Source organism: Pantherophis guttatus, chromosome 14, assembly GCF_059756535.1.
Source record: "Pantherophis guttatus breed Tessera chromosome 14, ASM5975653v1, whole genome shotgun sequence".
In the NCBI taxonomy this organism is placed as follows: domain Eukaryota; kingdom Metazoa; phylum Chordata; class Lepidosauria; order Squamata; family Colubridae; genus Pantherophis; species Pantherophis guttatus.
In genome coordinates this window covers 12,512,829-12,523,447 of record NC_142076.1, presented here as the reverse complement: position 1 = coordinate 12,523,447, position 10,619 = coordinate 12,512,829, and the positions used below count along the sequence as shown (strand labels likewise).

At 45.4% G+C, this 10,619-nt stretch overlaps 1 long non-coding RNA gene across 1 annotated transcript; it reads left to right on the top strand.

Moving 5' to 3' along the window:
* The first annotated feature begins 461 nt into the window (after nucleotides 1-461).
* LOC117673076 (uncharacterized) lies at nucleotides 462-9,057 on the top strand. The gene is made up of 3 exons (XR_004593440.3): nucleotides 462-475; nucleotides 7,334-7,388; nucleotides 8,600-9,057. It is a non-coding gene; the product is annotated as an uncharacterized LOC117673076 (long non-coding RNA).
* Nucleotides 9,058-10,619: the final 1,562 nt, after the last annotated feature.

Sequence of the window (10,619 nt, the reverse complement as noted above, 5' to 3'; positions counted from 1 at the left end):
TTTTTTTTCTACTGTTCCTCCTTGCCACGAGTAAGGCATTTATCCTACAACTAAGTTTGATAAATGGAAGGGTAAAATTACCCCCTTCGGGACATTTATTAGAGATAATTTCGACTATAAGCTTTCAAAGTTAATGTTCTTAACTAAAAAAAAAAGGGGTGGGGGAATGTCCGAAACAAAGGAATTGGTGGGCTGGATGCTATTGGAGCGTTTAACTTTCAAGGAAAGTTAGTTATTCTTTTTTAAACAATATGAAACATTAAAGAAACCAAAGTTGCAATAATCTGCCACTAGAACATTCAGTTTAATGCTTATGGCTCCATTGTCTTTTATATTTTAAGCCTCTCTGAAGACGGGTGCGGAAGAATAATTATGAAAAATGAAAAGATTCGACAAAAGTTTCACAACCGCTACGTTCGCATAAAAATTGAACCAGATTTATGAGGCTGCCTTTTTGGAAAATGCGTGGAAGGTGGTGAGTTTGTACTCTGATGAACATATCTTGGGGTTTAGCATGTGAATCCAGCATGTTTCGTTATTTCTGAGTTTCGAGACAACCCACACAATGTTTAAATGCTGTAGCCAAGGGAAGTGCATCTCGTGGTACAAACACGTGGTAAGGAAAATGGGGAAAACAGGCCTGTAGAAAGTGGAAACAGGTGTAATGTGTAGCTGGCTCAAAGACTGGTACATGGCAGAGGTGGGTTTCAGCAGGTTCTGACCAGTTCTGGAGAACAGGTAGCGGAAATTTTGAGTAGTTCGGAGAACCGGTAGTAAAAATCCTGACTGGCCCCACCCCCCATCTATTCTCTGCCTCCCAAGTCCCAGCTGATCGGGAGGGAATGGAGATTTTACAGTAACCTTCCCCTGGATTGGGGAGGGAATGGAGATTTACAGTATCCTTCCCCTGGAGTGGGGTGGGAATGGCGATTTTATAGTATCCTTCCCCTGCCACGCCCACCAAGCCATGCCCACAGAATCGGTAGTAAAAAATTTTGAAACCCACCACTGGGTAGTACACGCCTTCTCTCTGAGATGGTTTTCCTCTTCCACGAAGTGCACAAGTTTGGGAGCAATGCACGTGAAGTAGTGAAAGAGGAAGGAGACACCCACCTAGCCAGACAAATCAATCAAATCAACCCTGGGGACAGTGGTTGGTTGCCCCCGGTTTGGACCGGTTCGCAGGAACCGGTAGTAAAACTGGCGGGAGGCCCCACCCACTGCCGCGGATGTTGTCATCGGTGATCTGTGCATGCGATCCCATGCCGAACCGGTAGTAAAGGTAAATAGAACCCACCCCTGTCTGCGGATCAATAGGGTGATCAGATCAGTGAGAATAGAACTGGAAGGGATCTTGGAGATCTTTTAGTCCAATCCACTGTTCAAGCAGGAGACCCTATATCCGTGATGGTGAACTTATGGCACATGTGCTGGAAGTGGCTCACAGAGCCATCTCTTCGGGCATGCGAGCCGTCGACTGTTGCTCTTCCGGGTTCCGGCGCACCGGCCAGCTAATCTTTACACATGCGGGAGCGCCGAAAATCAAAAGAGCAGCTGCCCGGTGTGCATGTGCATGCCGGGAAGATGATCTTCCAGTTTCCAGCATTTGCATGTGCACCGGCCAGCTGTTCTTTGTGCATGCGTGTGAGCCAGAAACCGGAAGACCAGGCGGCTGATGTGCATGTGTGTGCCAGAAATCAGGAGATCATCTTCCCAGCATGTGCATGCACGCTGGGTGGCTCCTCTTCCGGTTTCTGGTGCTCCCGCTGGCTGGCACGCCGGAACCCGGAAGAGTAACAGGTGACGGCTCGCGTGCCAAAAAAGTTCACCAACACTGCCCTATATCCTTTCAGACAAGTGACTATTCAGTCTCTTCTTAAAAATCTCCAGTGATGGAGCATCCATAACTTCTGGTGGCAAGCTGTTCCAGTGGTGAATTGTCCTCACTGTTAGGAAGTTTCTCCTTTATTCCAGGTTGCTTCACTCCTTGATTAATTTCCATCCATTGTTTCTTGTCCTGTGCTCTGGTGCTTTGGAAAATAAGTTGACCCCCCCTCCTCTTTATGTCAACCTCTATTTGGTGTCTGAAGTTCTTCAAAGCTTTATGAAATTTCCTCAGAAGTTGCAAAAAAGAAAAAAAAAAGGGCTATAAAATGTCCCGGTCATCAAAAGATTGTCTGGTATTGCCTTAAAGTACACACGAGACAATAAAAGTCCAACATCAGATCAAGAATTGGAAATCTTTGTTCAATATTGCTGTGCCCAGGGGTAGGGCGTTCTCTGGAATGAATTACCTACTGAGCTCCGGACGGCTCCTGATCTCCGCTCCTTCCGTCGGGACTTGAAGACTTGGCTTTTCAAACAAATAGGCTGAGACTGATTCCAGGCTTTATTATTTACTACTAATTAATTATTTGGATTAAATTATGATTTTATTGTACTTGTTTCTTAACTTGTGTTCGCCGCCCTGAGTCCTTCGGGAGAATGGCGGCATATAAATACATGTAATAAATAATAAATAAATAAATATGAAGCAGTTGCTGAAGGCCATTTCTTCAAGGATGACCCAATTGGGGTTGCTTGGTTGGCACGGATGAAACCCACGGGGCTGGGTGAGACAATCCCTTATTTTTTTTTAATTACTGAAACTATTGGCGCCTTCAAAGGACTGGCGGAGACAATAGAAATGAATATCGCAAGATGGAAATGACCCCCTTTGTAGTTGTGTGTGATGATGCAACACAAGTTCAAAAAGTCTTAGCTTGCATTCTGGCCTCCGCCTATTTTTGTCATTTTGACATCAATTTATGTTTCTCTCCTCTCTTTCCCAGGTAGCAAATTCCCTGTGCGTACTAAATGGGTTTTGAAATTGATCATCTTGAAATGATTACTCAGGGCAGCTGGTGGTCTTAGAACAGTAAGTGAGCCAATCCGTAGCAGAATTTTGATTCTTCTTTCTTCACGAATCCTTGAAACAATGAACATTGTCCTTTAAGAGTTCAGGGCTGGTTTATTAAGAACCCCAATAGAACAGAAAACTTGTAGCTCGGGGTGGAACTGCGAGGTTCTTGGTGCTCCCTGAGCTTGGTTGTTTTCTTGTAGATGTTCCATTATCCCAACTAGGTAACATCATCAATGCTAGAAGGGAGTTGGGTTTGCTCTCTATTATCAAGAGTCCAAATGAACAGCAAGAATTTGAGATTTATCATCATTTAAGACAGGAAGGAAGAAAGGAAGGAAGGGGAAGAGAGAGGAAAGTAGAAAGGAAGAAAGGAAGGAGAAGGAAGGAAGGGAAAGGAAGAGGAGAGGAGAGAAGAAGGAAAGAAGAAAGGAAGGAAAAAAGAGAAAGAAGGAAGGAAATAGGAATGAATGAATGAAGGAAGGAAGGAAGGAAGAAAGGAAGGAAGGAAGGAAGAATTAGAATAGAATATAACTTTATTACGGTCATAGACCAGCAATAGACATCACTGTTTACAATATATTAAACAATAGTATTGACATTAATAGTGGCTAATAAAATCCCTGTTAAGAAAATACACGTTCTCAAACAGTTAGGGTCACTCCCTAGTTTCTGTGATTGGAGAGCCGATACGTATGTGAGTAAATCTAATTTTCCCAAAATGGTTAGAGAGAGATCCAAAAAATTGGCACACATTGCCAGCTATAAGTCTGTAACCAATTTTTTTTTCCTTGGGGACGTTGCAGCAAAACACAGCCTTTTGCCACTGCACCGCGTGATAGCCGGGTTGAAGGAAGGAAGGAAGTTTGATCAGCAGGCAGATGACACCTGTTCCTCTCCATCTTGGCCCCCCCACCCCTTTTCCTGCCTCCTTCCACCTCTTCATTTAATGCCTCCTCCCTGCAGCCATTTTCACCATGCTCAATAGACGCTTCCCACTCTGATCGCTCGTGATCGATAACCGAAGACAATGAACCGGGAATGGAAAATGCTGGGACAACTCATGAATAAACATCAGGCTGTTTGGAGGACACAGCTTCCTCTCTCCACACCCCCCCCAAATGACAACGGTGTGGGGTGGGAGGGAAACCAAGCCAATTGTATGGCACCCAATTTAAAATTCAGCTTCGTTTGGGATGCCAGTCTTTCCCAAGCAGACATCTCCAAAAAGGACCGCCCGATGTCTGAGCTGTTTATTTATTTATTTCCTCTCCTTCGCCTTTCTCTCCCTCCAACAGGGCCAACCTGTTCCTTTCACCCTTTCCCCTCTGCGCTTCCACCCCCTTTCCTCTCCTCCTTGTCTCTTTCTCCCTCTCGCCTTTGTGAGGGAGGCCCGTGACAAATGTTTGTAAAAGGAGGGTGCTGTGAGAACCTGGCGTCGGCCATTGAGAAGATGGCGGTGAATGGCCTTCTCCGTTTTCTCTCTCTCTCTGGGTTTTTTTTTTTTTTGCGCCTTCAAATTTTTTTTGTCTGGCGGCTCAAAAAGCTGGCGCAGGAGCCGAAAGGGTGGAGAAAAGGGCCTGAGTGAGACTACAGAATGCCTTTTATTCGCTTTTCTCCTCTTTTCCCCCCCTCCCCTTCTCATTTGGATGTTGGTGGTAATCGGGGCGTGTTTGGGAAGAAAACCAGCAGCCGAACAATGGGGGATGTTTTAATACTAACATTTTTCTTTCTGCTTTTTCCAAAGTAGGGGGTACTGACTTGCGAGGAGGAACGAGACATGCCAAGTTAGGAAAATATTGCTTCGGTTGCCTCCCAGGGTGCGATTTCTTCTTCTCTCCAGGAAACGTGGAGAGCTGGATGATGTTCTACGTTATTTCCGACTTGGATCTCTGAGTTCCCGCTTGGCGGGGAGAATCCCACTGAGCGACCACACTTCGCTCAGAATTCAGAAGATGGAGGGACAGGAGGGGCAGATTTATTGGGTAGGCTCAGCATCCACGGACCAGCAGTCAAATACCAGGGAAATCAGGAGATCTGGGCAGTTCAAATATGTATAAAGATTTACTGTAAACTTAAGCTCTCTACAAGAATCTGAACTACTAACAGTCAAGGGAAATTAACGGGAGATAAGAATAGAAGAAATTCAAACTTAGATCTCTTAGTGGGCACGAAGGGACACATGACTGATGATGCATTTGACCCCGCCATCGGGCTCAGCCTGGTCAACTCCTACACCAGCCAGATTGCCTGATGTAAGCCCCCAGTAAATTTCTCTCACATGTTGTGTCACCCTGTCTGATCCCCCCAGTACAGGTAGTCTTTGACGTATGACCACAATTGAGCCCGAGATTTCTATTGCTAAATTGAGACGGTTGTTTCGCCCCATTTGATTACCGTTCTGGCTACAGTTGTTCAGTGAATCGCTGCAGTTGTTAAGTTAGTCACAGGGTGGTCAAGTGAATCTAGCTTCCACATGGACTTTGCTTGTCAGAAGGGCACAAAAAAAAAGGAGGTCACATGATCCCGGGACAATGCAATTGTCATAAATACATGCCAGTTGCCAATTTTGAGCGGGTGACCAATGGGGATGCTGCAATGATTGTAAGTGTGAAAAATGCGGTGTAACTTCAAACGGTCACTAAATGAGTGGTTGTAAGTTGAAGACTATCTGTATGTTCTATTCTCTAGAGGTGAGATCCCTATAGAAGACCATAGCATTAAAATAGAAGAGAATAATAGAGTTGGAACGGACCTTGGAGGTCTTCTAGTCCAATCCCCTGCTTAGGCAGGAAACCCTACACCCCTTCAGACAAATGGTTATCCAACCTCTTCTTTAAAACTTCCAGTATTAGAGCATTTACAACTTCTGGAGGCAAGTTGTTCCACTGATTCATTGTTCTGTCAGGAAATTTCTCCTTAGTTCTAGGTTGCTTCTCTCCTTGATTAGTTTCCACCCATTGCTTCTTGTCCTACCCTCAGGTGCTTTGGAGAATAGCTTGACTCCCTCTTCTTTGGGGCAGCCCCTGAGATATTGGAAGACTTTCTATCATGTCTCCCCTAGTCCTTCTTTTCAATAAACTAGACACACCCAGTTCCCACAACTTTTCTTTATATGTTTTAGCCAGTGGTGGGTTTCAAAAAGTTTTACTACCGGTTCTTTGGGTGTAGCTTGATGGGCGTGGCATGGCTTGGTGGGTGTGGCTTGGTGGGTGTGGCAGGGGAAGGATACTGTAAAATCTCCATTCCCATTCCACTCCAGGGGAAGGTTACTGCAAAATCCCCATTTCCTCCCGATCAGCTGGGACTCAGGAGGCAGAAAATAGATGGGGGCGGGGCCAGTTAGAATTTTTACTACTGGTTCTCCGAACTACTCAAAATTTCTGCTACCGGTTCTCAAGAACTGGTCAGATCCTGCTGAAACCCACCTCTGATTTTAGCCTCCAGTCCCCTAATCATCTTTGTTGTTCTTCTCTGCACTCTTTCTAGTTTCAACATCTTTTTTACATCGTGGCGACCAAAACTGGTTGCAGTATTCCAAGTGTGGCCTTACCAAGGCATTATAAAGTGGTATTAACACTTCACGTGATCTTGATTCTATCCCTCTGTTTATGCAGCCTAGAACTGTGTTGGCTTTTCTTGGCAGCTGCTGCACACGGCTGGCTCATATTTAAATGGTTGTCCACTAGGACTCCAAGATCCCTCTCAGTGATCTCATTAAGACCATTCTTTCTTTCTTTGATGGATCATATTCCAGTGGGATGGACAGGGGCTATCTAAACAAGCCCAAAGTGGTTCAGGATGACCCCGAAAGGATCCGTTCTTCCAACTACTACTTCTGAGGAGCTCACAAAGCTCTAAGAAGCAACTAAGAAAGAAAAAGAGGAAGGAAGAGAGCAGAGCAATTTTTCCCATTCTCCATTATCCTAGTGTGAATTCCACCATTCTTGTTTTGGAAAAACAAAACAAAACAACAAAACGAAACAAAACAGATCACTTTGAAGGAAATTTATTCATTTCTCACTTGATCCTATCAAGCTGCCCAACTCATTGCAAGTGATACGTGAAAGCTGAAATCAGCTTTTCCTTAATTCATCATGCTTTTTTCCCCTTCCTCTCTAGAGTAAAACCACTAGTTAGCCAATACACAACATCTACCGTCTATCGTTCTGTCAGTCCCTTGTGCCTCTTGAAGCTTTCTCGCTATCTTCACTTGCCATCTCCTGGTGACCGCTCACAAGATGTTCTTCCCCATCGGCCGCATTCCTCTCCACGTGACTTCGAGCCCGAAGTCCTGTCCTGTTTCCAGCTGGAGAGAAGCTCTTTACAATGGCCTTACAACCTCCCCCACTGTTGCTCGGCTTCCAGTCGCAGGAGGAAAACAGCTACTGTTTAATCCCGTTTGACAGCTCTTTCATCATCTGTCTCCTCCAGCTCCAGCTTGGCCATGGCTCATCCAAAGTCTCTTTGTGGCCATAATCAAAGTCTGGTGAGTGATGGTTTTCGGGCTGGGGGGGGTGGGGTGGGGAACAGGGAGGGCGAGAGAAAGCAAGGGATGTGTGAACATTAAGGAGGACCTTCTCGTCCTTTGGGGCTGGAGGGGATGAGGACCTGCTCCCGTGCGCCTGTCAAATGCAAAGGGACAGAGCTGGTCAATGGGGGTGGGGAGGGGCAGGGAGGCAGAAGAGATCTGGTGTTTCTTTGTCTGGGGCATTCCGATCTTTTCCAGATGCCACAGGTGTGCATGGTGGGTGGCAGGAGGACGGAGGTGCAGGATCCAACCAGCAATTTCCCATCGGTGTCTGAAAAGGAGGGAGGGAACCCACTCCCCACCCTTCCTTCCCTTCACAGACAATTTATAGACTGCTGGCAAGACACTGCCCTAAACAGGCAGAAACTGTTCCCCCCACCCCACAAACAATTTGTGTCAGAATAGAGCTGGAAGGGACCTTGAAGGTCTTCTAGTCTAACCCTCCCCAGGCTCAACCCTCTGCCATTCCAGGCAAATGGCTGTCCAATCTTTTCTTGAAAAAAAACCTCCATTGATGGAGCACCCACAACTTCTGGAGGCAAGCTGTTCCACGGGTCAATTGTTCTCACTGTTAGGAAGTTTCTCTTTAAATTCCAGGTTGCTTCTCTCCTTGATTCGGTTTCCTTGAGGATGGCCTTCGTTTTAGGATTCTGCTGATGCTGCTTACGGCCTTAAACTCTGTAGGTGGGGAGATGCCGATCAAACAATAAATAAATAAATAATGCCCCCTCCTCACATTTTATTTTCTGAACGTGTTCCTCTACCATGAAGGTTGGAAACAACAATATAGGCCGATCCCACAGGAAGTTGGCAAACAGGCCATTTTCGGCCTCCGGAGGACCTCCGGAGGGGCTGGGGAAGGCTGTTTTGGCCCTCCCCAGACTCCTAGAGAGGCTCTGGAGGCTGGGGACAGCAAAAAACAGGCCTTCCAGTCCCACCGGAAGTTGGCAAATGGGCCGTTTCCGACTTCCAGAGGGCCTCCGGGGGTGGTGGTGAGGAAGGCTGTTTTCGCCCTCCATTCCGATTTTGCAGTATCCTTTCCCTGCCACGCCCACCAAGCCACACCACGCTCACTAAGCCACACCCACAGAACCGGTAGTAAAAAAATTGGATTTCAGGACTGCCCAGGTCTGCTTCCAACTCTGTTATTCTGTTCTGTTCTCTTTTAGGAAACGAAGCTGTGGCTTTATCGTTCAGGTGCTCTTCTGATGAAACCTGGATAACGGGAAGAAAATCCTGAACTTGATACTTGGCTTTCCTGGTGGAGGATCTCTTTGCCTTGTCTTGCCATTCGACATCTCAGCCTCCCAGGAACACATGTTCGTTCACACAGATCTGGGATTCCCTTATCTCCAAAGGGCACATCCGACAATTAGCTTATCTGTTATGCAAGTGAGGAACAGGGCCCTCTTATCTAGATGACTTCCTTATGTGGGAAGAAGGGAGAGTTGTTCCAAAGATAAAAGTAAATGAATGCACTTTAGAAAAGGGGGAAGAAAAGAAACACGTTCCTACTTTGAAATAGGAGGTGAATGAAGATTTGTTTTTGTTTTTTTTAAATCTACCGAGTGCATAATACTCTTGCTATTAAAAAGATTCCAAGAAAAGAATGATGCCCATCTGGAATGCAAAGGAGAAAAACGATTAGTTGATGGATCAGACTCCTACTTTTCAAAGTATCTATGGATCGACACAGCTGTTTGTTTAGTGACTGGTTGAAGCTACAGTCCTGCTGAAATAAGCAATTTATGACCAATCCTCACACTTACAACTGTCAGGGATCATGTGGCCAGGGGTGGGCTTCAAAAATTTGAGCAAGAGGTTCTTTGCCCGGTTGCTGGGTGGGCATGGCCATGGTGGGCGTGGCCTATTCAACCTCCTGCACCATGGGGGAGGGGCGTTTTTGCCCTCCCCAGGCTCCAAAGGCCCTCTGGAGGCTGGGCCCATTTCCAGCCTTCCTGAACTTTTGGTAGGCATGTTTTTCACCCTCCCCAAGTTTCCATGCGTGCCCTACACTTACCTGCATCCAAAATGGGCCGGACATAAACGGGCTGTACATAAAGAAAAGATACATTCGTCAAGAATCATAAGGTACAACACTTAACGATAGTCATAGGGAACAAATAAACAATCAAATCATACTAGGAAACAATCAATATAAATCATAAGGATACCAGCAACAAGGTTACAGTCATGCAGTCGTAAGTGGGAGGAGATGGGTGATGGGAACGATGAGAAGATTAATAGCAATGCAGACTTAGTGAATAGTTTGACAGTGTTGAGGGAATTATTTGTTTAGCAGAGTGATGGCGTTCGGGGAAAAAACTGTCCTTGTGTCTAGTTGTTCTGGTGTGCAGTGCTCTATAGCGTCGTTTTGAGGGTAGGAGTTGAAACAATTTATGTCCAGGATGAGACTACATAAGTATCATAACTTTTAGACATTTTGTTCATTTCATTCAAAAGAACGAGGTCCTTCCTTCGGCCCCAGAGACATCTGCAGTGCAGCTTGTTACCCTCCTGCCTCCACTCTCCCCCTCTATAACAGCTTTACAAGGCCAACGACCTCAAAGGAACCATAAAAAATAACCTAGATCTAATGCTACGGCTGCATTCCATGGTCATGCCAACCACGTTGCCACAGCTGGAGAGATTTAGCTCTGTTATTCTGTTATTTGTAAAATAATAAAGATGGGAAAGAAAGAAAGAAAGAAAAAGAAAGAAAGAAAGAAAGAAAGAAGGAAGGAAGGAAGGAAGGAAGGAGGAAGGAAGGAAGGAAGGAAGGAAGAAAGAAAGAAAGAAAGAAAGAAAGAAAGAAAGAAAGAAAGAAAGAAAGAAAGAAAGAAAGAAAGAAGAGAAAAGTAAAGTCTTACACTTAGGCAAGAAAAACCCAAAGTATACATATAGACTGGGTGAAACCAGGCTTAATAGCAGTAACTGTGAGAGGGATCTTGGAGTCTTAGTGGACAACCACTTAAATATGAGCCAGCAGTCTGTGGCTGCAGCCAAAAAAGCCAACACAGTTCTAGGCTGCATAAACAGAAGGATACAATCAAGATAAAGTGAGGTATTAATACCACTCTATAAAGCCTTAGAAAGACCACACCTACAGTATTGCATCCAGTTTTGTTCACCACACTATAAAAAAGATGTTGAGACTCTAGAAAGAGTGCAGAGAAGAGCAACCAAGAT